An 11,746-nucleotide genomic window follows, 5' to 3' on the forward strand; every position below is an offset into this window, starting at 1 on the left:
AAAAATATGACAAAGAAATATATTCGTTACTTACTATAGATTCACAGTTGTCCCAGGGTCTCCCACAAATGTCCAGTAATAAGTTTCATTATTGAGAATACCAAAGGGATAACCAGGACTACCAATAAGCCCAAACGTTTCTTGTATGAATGTTGAAACACCTAAAAAATATTCATAAATCTACAGGCAGTTTAACACAAAATGCACTGTGTTTGTGGGTGGACTAATTGTTAAAGACTTTAATTAAGAAATAAAATAAGTATAAAAAACATTTATAGCATCAAGCTTTTAAATGCACTGAAAATAAACCGGGAATGATCTCCCCTAAACTTTCTCGAATATTCTTATATAAAACAACAGGGGATGGGAACTCGGGCTATAGACATGATTTTTAATCCATTTTAAATACTTAAAGTTTTAAAGACATGATTTTTAATCCATTTTAAATACTTAAAGTTTTAAAAATAGAATAAAATCTCGTAGACAAATTAATTGCACACCAAGTGAACGCCATATAAAAAAGTGCATAATAGTGCGCAATATTATTAGTACTTTAAAAATTTACATTTGTTTTTTGAGAAATCGGAAGTAGCGTAAGTTACTACTTCCGGTCAACGGAAATAACTCAAAATTTAACAGAAGGTAGAGAATTAGATCTTTTACTTACATATGAAATTTCATTTATCTATCTGAAATAGTACTCAAGTTATAGGCTTTTGAAAAATTCAAAGTAGGAAAAGTACCACTTCCGATTATCGGAAATCGCTCAAAAGTTGATACGGATCTACGATTTTGATAAAATACTTATATATGAAATTTCATCAACCTAGTTGTAACGGTACTCAAGTTATCGTGTTTACACACGGACACACAGACAGACAGATAGACAGACACACAGACAGACACACAGACATACGGACAAGATTGCAAAATTATGTTTTTCCGTATCAGTGAGGTGTAAAACGTCGAGATTTGTAAAAATCTCGATTTCTTTTTTTTTGCACGATTACAAGACTTTCTCTATACTTCGTATATACGAGAAAGTAAAAAAACCAAAAAACTTGTTTCCTTTATTTTCATAAACCTTTTGTCGCGCTAACAATATATAAAATATCTCTTGAGCAACCAAATGTTTTATAAAGGAGAGCAAATTAGTTTTAATTATTTTGATTTTCAGTGCATTTAAAACCTTGTTGGGATACAGGTTTTTATATTTGTTTTATTTTTTATTTTTAGTGGTTCCTAATATATGATGTCGACAAGACTAAATTTATATTCTAGTATTTGCGATATTTAAAAGACTATTATCTAACCTGTGAAAGCAGCCGTCCATGACCATATTTTATTGCAAGTTCTAAACCATGTTACCTCCCATTAATTTAAAACGTTTAAATACTTTATTATCTGCGCCTACTAGCCTTCATTAGATCGATCGGCTCTACGATTGTAAACATTATTGTGGAACACAGCTGACCCAACTGTTAGGGTGATCGCATTATCTAGTTATCCCCCTTCTGTAATTAAATATATTAATCTATCGAGTAATTTAATTGTGTCTCCCTTAGTTTTGAAACCGTTGTATTAATTTGTTATATCCAATTAAACATCTAATTAAATTTAAAAATAAATAGACCTGTATTGTCGTCGAAGTGGAATGTATTTAGAAAATTTGAATGAAATCGCTGCATTAATTGTTCAAAATTGAGTTACAAGATTTGTAATAAACCCCACAAACAAGCAGACGTTGCAACCTAAATAAAAGCTTGTAAAAATGTTTTAGGGTTTAATTTTCATAAATAAATTGAATTATACAACGTTTACTATTTTTTAATTCTAAAATGTTGGGTCATTTTCAAATAAAGGCTTTAACTTTAGGCACAAATTAAAAACAAATAAGATAAACTTATTATATTCGTCAACAAAATTATTCTTTTGTCTAACCAAAATTGTACACATTATTTTCATTGATCATTTATATTTCAAATAATTTCAATGTAAGGGTTATTAATGTGTTTCAGTGCAGATTACATTTCTGGTTCAGGTTAAAATGATGGTTGCGAAATTTCCGTCTTAAATTAAATTTCATTACCAGTTAATTTGTCCGTTTCCAAAAAAAAATTACACTTCCGATTTCAGTCTCGTTTAAGGTTATACATCGTTTCCAGCTACAATTTTTATTTCCGGTTAAATAGCCGGTGCAGCAAGAAGTTCCGTTTTTGTTAAAGTCCATATCTGTTTAATTTCGAAATTTCCGTATCCGGATAAATTTACAGATTCGGTAAAAATGCCGATTCCGAATAAAGTTCAGTTTTCAATTAAATGTGTTATCCTGTTAAATTTCTGTTTCTGCTTTAATTTCTTTAACCATCCGGAAATATTTGTGGATCATTTTAAAATACTCATTTTTGATAAACAGACATTTTTAATAAAATTTTGTTTGACGTTAAATTTTTATCGCATTTCTGTCTGAATTTCCATTTCCGGTTTAATTTTCGGAGCCAGTTATAATGCCGATTCCGGATAAAAATCCCTTTTCAAAGACATGTTTCACTTCAGATTAAAGTTTGAGTTTAAATTGGAACTTTGGTTTTGGTTTAGAAAAAATGACACCACTATTAACCAAGAGCAAGTCGTATTTCAACGTCAATGTGTTGCGCCCTGGATTTCCATTTGAGGACTATGACCCTTAATTTAGATTTAATGTGTGCCATACACTTTAGATACGGTGATGTACAACAATTTTGTAATCCCCCCACACACACTGGCGGTTTGGTTACCTGCTATGGCCTATGCTCCCCGTGAGCACCAGATCGACTACGTTCATTTTAAAAAGCACCATTTTAGTAGGCACAATATGGACCACTACATTCCATGACTGAACCAAAACCTGGCGCCTCGACGTATTGTTACCGATGGTCGATGTCTGTTCAACCTCACTTTTAGGGAGGGTGATTGACGTAGAGGCATAACAGAGTACGTAATTGATAGTCAGTTGCGTATTGAGGACACATCCACACCCCAACTGCTAAGATACAAGAAGTATCCTACCCTAGTAACAAACAAAGATGAAAACGCGAATTTGAAGAATATTGTGATTGTATTTTAGTGTTATATAGTTAATACCTCTTATTTCGTAGTTTCCATAAAACCCTTTGAATGTCGCAGAGTTATCAGTTTTAAATTCAAGGTACATGGAGTTGCTAGTTGAAACAATTATCCCAGGTAAAGATGAAGAGCAGAAATGCCCAAACAGCGATGACTTAACTGAGGATCCATCGTATATTTTAAGATAGTCATAGCTACACAAGGCTTCGAGTAAAAAACCTGTAATTCTGTATAAAAAACAAGGTACTACAGTTTTACTGAATATAAGGCCATCTTTCTTAAATAACACTTAAACACTTATATAACACTTAAATAACGCTTAAATAACATTTGAATATTATTTGAATAACAGTTTAACAATACGTAAATAACACTTATATAACTGCAAAAGCAAAAGCAAAAGCAAAAGCAAAAGCAAAAGCAAAAGCAAAGGCAACAGCAAATGCAACAGCAACAGCAACAGCAACAGAAACAGCAACAGAAACAATAAACGTAACAGTAACAGTAACAGTAACAGTAACAGTAACATTAACAGTAACAGTAACAGTAACAGTAACAGTAACAGTAACAGTAACAGTAACAGTAACAGTAACAGTAACAGTAACAGTAACAGTAACAGTAACAGTAACAGTAACAGTAACAGTAACAGTAACAGTAACAGTAACAGTAACAGTAACAGTAACAGTAACAGTAACAGTAACAGTAACAGTAACAGTAACAGTAACAGTAACAGTAACAGTAACAGTAACAGTAACAGTAACAGTAACAGTAACAGTAACAGTAACAGTAACAGTAACAGTAACAGTAACAGTAACAGTAACAGTAACAGTAACAGTAACAGTAACAGTAACAGTAACAGTAACAGTAACAGTAACAGTAACAGTAACAGTAACAGTAACAGTAACAGTAACAGTAACAGTAACAGTAACAGTAACAGTAACAGTAACAGTAACAGTAACAGTAACAGTAACAGTAACAGTAACAGTAACAGTAACAGTAACAGTAACAGTAACAGTAACAGTAACAGTAACAGTAACAGTAACAGTAACAGTAACAGTAACAGTAACAGTAACAGTAACAGTAACAGTAACAGTAACAGTAACAGTAACAGTAACAGTAACAGTAACAGTAACAGTAACAGTAACAGTAACAGTAACAGTAACAGTAACAGTAACAGTAACAGTAACAGTAACAGTAACAGTAACAGTAACAGTAACAGTAACAGTAACAGTAACAGTAACAGTAACAGTGCTTGTGCTTGTGCCTGTGCCTGTGCCTGTGCCTGTGCCTGTGCCTGTGCCTGTGTCTGTGTCTGTGCTTGTGCTTGTGCTTGTGCTTGTGCTTGTGCTTGTGCTTGTGCTTGTGCTTGTACACTTTACACTTTACACTTTACACTTTACACTTTACACTTTACACTTTACACTTTACACTTTACACTTTACACTTTACACTTTACACTTTACACTTTACACTTTACACTTTACACTTTACACTTTACACTTTACACTTTACACTTTACACTTTACACTTTACACTTTACACTTTACACTTTACACTTTACACTTTACACTTTACACTTTACACTTTACACTTTACACTTTACACTTTACACTTTACACTTTACACTTTACACTTTACACTTTACACTTTACACTTTACACTTTACACTTTACACTTTACACTTTACACTTTACACTTTACACTTTACACTTTACACTTTACACTTTACACTTTACACTTTACACTTTACACTTTACACTTTACACTTTACACTTTACACTTTACACTTTACACTTTACACTTTACACTTTACACTTTACACTTTACACTTTACACTTTACACTTTACACTTTACACTTTACACTTTACACTTTACACTTTACATTTTACACTTTACACTTTACACTTTACACTTTACACTTTACACTTTACATTTTACACTTTACACTTTACACTTTACGCTTTACACTTTACACTTTACACTTTACACTTTACACTTTACACTTTACACTTTACACTTTACACTTTACACTTTACACTTTACACTTTACACTTTACGCTTTACGCTTTACGCTTTACGCTTTACGCTTTACGCTTTACGCTTTACGCTTTACGCTTTACGCTTTACGCTTTACGCTTTACGCTTTACGCTTTACGCTTTACGCTTTACGCTTTACACTTTACACTTTACTCTTTACACTTTACGCTTTACGCTTTACGCTTTACGCTTTACGCTTTACGCTTTACACTTTACACTTTACACTTTACACTTTACACTTTACACTTTACACTTTACACTTTACACTTTACACTTTACACTTTACACTTTACACTTTACACTTTACACTTTACACTTTACACTTTACACTTTACACTTTACACTTTACACTTTACACTTTACACTTTACACTTTACACTTTACACTTTACACTTTACACTTTACACTTTACACGTTACACTTTACACTTTACACTTTACACTTTACACTTTACACTTTACACTTTACACTTTACACTTTACACTTTACACTTTACACTTTACACTTTACACTTTACACTTTACACTTTACACTTTACACTTTACACTTTACACTTTACGCTTTACGCTTTACGCTTTACGCTTTACACTTTACACTTTACACTTTACACTTTACTCTTTACACTTTACACTTTACACTTTACACTTTACTCTTTACACTTTACACTTTACACTTTACACTTTACTCTTTACTCTTTACACTTTACACTTTACACTTTACACTTTACACTTTACACTTTACACTTTACACTTTACACTTTACACTTTACACTTTACACTTTACACTTTACACTTTACACTTTACACTTTACACTTTACACTTTACACTTTACACTTTACACTTTACACTTTACACTTTACACTTTACACTTTACACTTTACACTTTACACTTTACACTTTACACTTTACACTTTACACTTTACACTTTACACTTTACACTTTACACTTTACACTTTACACTTTACACTTTACACTTTACACTTTACACTTTACACTTTACACTTTACACTTTACACTTTACACTTTACACTTTACACTTTACACTTTACACTTTACACTTTACACTTTACACTTTACACTTTACACTTTACACTTTACACTTTACACTTTACACTTTACACTTTACACTTTACACTTTACACTTTACACTTTACACTTTACACTTTACACTTTACACTTTACACTTTACACTTTACACTTTACACTTTACACTTTACACGTTACACGTTACACTTTACACTTTACACTTTACACTTTACACTTTACACTTTACACTTTACACTTTACACTTTACACTTTACACTTTACACTTTACACTTTACGCTTTACGCTTTACGCTTTACGCTTTACACTTTACGCTTTACGCTTTACGCTTTACGCTTTACGCTTTACGCTTTACACTTTACACTTTACACTTTACACTTTACTCTTTACACTTTACACTTTACACTTTACACTTTACTCTTTACACTTTACACTTTACACTTTACACTTTACACTTTACACTTTACACTTTACACTTTACACTTTACACTTTACACTTTACACTTTACACTTTACACTTTACACTTTACACTTTACACTTTACACTTTACACTTTACACTTTACACTTTACACTTTACACTTTACACTTTACACTTTACACTTTACACTTTACACTTTACACTTTACACTTTACACTTTACACTTTACACTTTACACTTTACACTTTACACTTTACACTTTACACTTTACACTTTACACTTTACACTTTACACTTTACACTTTACACTTTACACTTTACACTTTACACTTTACACTTTACACTTTACACTTTACACTTTACACTTTACACTTTACACTTTACACTTTACACTTTACACTTTACACTTTACACTTTACACTTTACACTTTACACTTTACACTTTACACTTTACACTTTACACTTTACACTTTACACTTTACACTTTACACTTTACACTTTACACTTTACACTTTACACTTTACACTTTACACTTTACACTTTACACTTTACACTTTACACTTTACACTTTACACTTTACACTTTACACTTTACACTTTACACTTTACACTTTACACTTTACACTTTACACTTTACACTTTACACTTTACACTTTACACTTTACACTTTACACTTTACACTTTACACTTTACACTTTACACTTTACACTTTACACTTTACACTTTACACTTTACACTTTACACTTTACACTTTACACTTTACACTTTACACTTTACACTTTACACTTTACACTTTACACTTTACACTTTACACTTTACACTTTACACTTTACACTTTACACTTTACACTTTGTACTTTACACTTTGTACTTTACATTTTACATTTTACACTTTACACTTACGCATACACTCACACTCACACTCACACTCACACTAACACTCACTCTCGCACTCACTCTCACACTCACATTCACATTCACACTCTCTCGCACTCACTCTCACACTCACATTCACATTCACACTCACTCACACTCACTCTCAAACTCACTCTCACACTCACACTCACACTCACACTCACATTGACGCTTCCTCTCACACTCACACTCCTATTCCTACTCCGCTCATACTTATATCTATACTGACACTTTCGCAGATGCTGACACTGACACAAAAATGGAAGTGACACTGACACTGTCTCTTGCGTTTACTTTTACGTTTTAAATACGTTTACATTTTGTATTTATTTGAAAACTTACGCAACAAACTTACTTTAGAAAAATATACGTATTTGCATCTCCCTTTATAGTCCAGGTGTAAAACATGTTGTTCAGATAACCCAGTGGATATCCAGGACTAGAGATGAAACCTTTAGTCTTGCTTAGTGTGATATGTGTTTCTGTACATTTGTTAGAGCAAATTTCCATTTAAAAGGTCCCAGCATGGTTTACAAAGAAATAGAAAGTTAGAGAGGGAAGATAAGGAGCTAATTATGTCCACACCGATAAAGTAATAAATGAAGAAATGCATACCTAGTCTTTCGAAGGTAGCGAGAAACCGTCCACGTCCCGAAGATGTAAATACAATTAGCATATACTTTGTAGTAGACATTGTCAGTGATTGCAACAATGTAAACATCTTCATAAATGTCCTGTTTGACGTCAATTGTCCATCAAATACTTCAATGCTATCACCATTATAATAGTCATCTGCACCCATGTCCATGTCTGCTATGCTTAAACGATAAAAAATAATTCAATAAACAAACATGAACATTTTATATAAACTATATCTTTTCATCAAATATATAAAGCTTAAGTTATTCAATTTATGACTATAACAATAGTAGGCACGGAGGCCTTTTTTCACATTGGCCGTTTTTAAAATAAACGAATAAAAAACGAATGTACCGCATTGTCTATATTGTAGGATGTTCATTAAAGCTAACGTAGGTGCAAAATTATACCATGCTTGTGTGCCGGCGGTCGCGCATGGGTATTTTTAGTGAACGACTCTAAAATCTCATCTTATTCCTAGTCTATCGCATTGATTAAAACGAACGTAGGTGCTATAACGCTCGCGTGAAAGCCCAGTGCGCCAAATCTCACTCTGCAGGGGTGCCGGAGGACGAGTTAATTCTATATAGTTAACGATTATTGTTGCCCATTGACCTTTATTGCGTAGCAATTGTTGAAAACATACTTAGGCACCACAGTGCTCACCATGGAGCACGCGACGGTTCGGGTCACACAATAGCCGGGGTGTTGGGGCTGCGCCTGTTGAAGTTTTAATGCTGAAAATAGATTTACTCCTTACCCGCTATGCAGAACGCCCGATTAACGGATACTATGTGGTAAGATACCCGCTCTGGAACTCTGGGCGCCAAACCGTGAATTGATAATTATCGCAACCTCCCGGGCGCCGCAAATACGAAATTTAAACAAATGATTTTTGCAGAAACATTTTTGTGTGTATTCTCATCGATTCTCTGAAGTTTCGTGGCACTCGGATGAACGGTGTCAGATCGCAACCGCTTTTTTTTTAAAACCGTATATAGAGAAAAAGTGCACACTCCCGAGCGCCGCCCTTGTAAAATTTAAAAAAAGATTTTGTTTGCAGGAACCACTCCTGGATTTTTCTAATCAACTCCCCAAAATTTAATGGCTTTTGGGTGATAGTTGTATAACCGAATCCGAAATTTGTTTTTTATATGCGGTATAAAGAGAAAATTCGCACCTACCCGATGCGCCGCCGTCGCGAAATTAAAAAAAAAAGAAAATTTTTTGTTGAAAATCAACTACCCAAATTTTTATGGCGATAGGATGAACCGTGTCGAATCGCTTTCGACTTTTCTTTTTATAAACCTAAATATAGAGAAGAATCGGAACGCTCCCTATTATTTTAGAAACATTTACTAGCAGCATTAAAACAATCGTATAATATTTCTGTAATGAACACTGGTGCTACAATTATAGACAAAAACGTCTATCAGGTTTTTTTTTATCTTGCTTCTATAAAAATTCTTATATCTTCTCCAGAATATAGGATGCTATGTTAATGTTAATTGCTGCTTAAACGTTTATTAGATACAATAAATTGATTATCTTAATATGATGTGCTCGAATGCTATTTCCTTGAAATGCATTTACCATAATAAATGTTTGGATAACACGGGTTTAATGCCAATAATAACCGTGTTTTTGACACGTTAAGCTGCTATTGATGAAGATACGTACAATATTAAACTAAACGAACTCAATCAATTAAGACATACCCACAAGGGAGTTAAACTATAAGAAATCTTTCATGATTTACTATTAATATCGGCATTATTCCTGCTTAGTATTTTTAAGTAATCAAGGTCAGCAAGTTATAGAAATAAAATATCATGTTTTGTGATTTAAATTTAAATAATACCTGAAGGCAATGATAGTTCCTGGCGATCCTTCAATGGTCCATGTACAGGAGGTTTGAGGAGATGTCGAGGGATAACCTGGACTGGTTATCGTTCCGTTTTTAGCCGTCAATGTTCCACCGCAATCTTTAAAATTAATTTTAATTTTTTTAACGCAAAAAAAATTGTTTTCTATATATCGTTAGAATCATAAAAAATATATGATTAATTATTCAGGAGAGCACGGAGTAGCTGTTATAAATATTAAAACACTGCAAATTACAAAAATTGTGCTCCATTTCGTTTGATAATTGCAAGCAAAGGAATAAATGTAGCGTTAGCGTACACAAGTTTGCTCACTTCCCAACAAAGTTTTATGACACCTATAAATAATCATCCTAATATGTAAAAGCCTATGTGCATACTTATCTCTCTTTGTCAGCAACATTTTTGAGGCTATGAGATAAGTATGTTCACCGATAAATGAAGAACTTAAAGATACAAACTTTTGTTGAAAATAATATGTTTGATGTTTTAAAATATAAGCTAAATTTTATTTAAAAAAGGGAAATTATAAAAAAAATCGGGAGTGATCTCCCCTAAACTGTCTCGAATATTCTAAAATAACAATACGAGGGATTGCAACTCGGGACATAGACAACATTTTAATCAATTTTTAATTACTTAAACTTTTTATAACAGAATAGAATCTCGTAAAAAATAATTCTATAATTAACATTGATTGATAAGTCAAATGTGGTAGGTAAAACACGGATATACTGCCTTTTACGTACACACTTACATTTACAAGTGCATTTGCACGTACACGTACACGTACACGTACACGTACACGTACACGTACACGTACACGTACACGTACACGTACACGTACACGTACACGTACACGTACACGTACACGTACACGTACACGTACACGTACACGTACACGTACACGTACACGTACACGTACACGTACACGTACACGTACACGTTCACGTACACGTACACGTACACGTACACGTACACGTACACGTACACGTACACGTACACGTACACGTACACGTACACGTACACGTACACGTACACGTACACGTACACGTACACGTACACGTACACGTACACGTACACGTACACGTACAGGTACACGTACACGTACACGTACACGTACACGTACACGTACACGTACACGTACACGTACACGTACACGTACACGTACACGTACACGTACACGTACACGTACACGTAACAGGCGTTATCTTATTTGAACGCCTAATAAAATGTGCATAATAGTGCGGGATATTATTAGTACTTTATTAATTCTAATGCGTTTTTTGAGAAATCGGAAATAGCGTAAATCACTACTTCAGTAAACGGAAATTACTCAAAATTTAACAGAAGGTAGAGAATTAGATCTTTTACTTACATGTGAAATTTCATTTATCTATCTGAAATAGTACTCAAGTTATAGGCTTTTGAAAAATTCAAAGTAGAAAAAGTTCCTCTTCTGGTTATCGGAAATCGCTCAAAAGTTGAAACGGATCTGCGGTTTTGATATAATAATTATATATAAATTTCATCAACTTAGCTGTAACTGTAATCAAATTATCGTGTTAACACACAAACGGACACACAGATACAAATATACACAGACATACAGACAAGATTGCAAAACTATGTTTTTCGTACTCATGGAGCTCTAAATCGTCGAGATTTGTAAAAATCTCGATTTTTTTTTTGCACGATTACAAGA

Source organism: Physella acuta, unplaced genomic scaffold (assembly GCF_028476545.2).
Source record: "Physella acuta isolate Inbredline_101_S28 unplaced genomic scaffold, ASM2847654v3 ptg001133l, whole genome shotgun sequence".
In the NCBI taxonomy this organism is placed as follows: Eukaryota; Metazoa; Mollusca; class Gastropoda; family Physidae; genus Physella; species Physella acuta.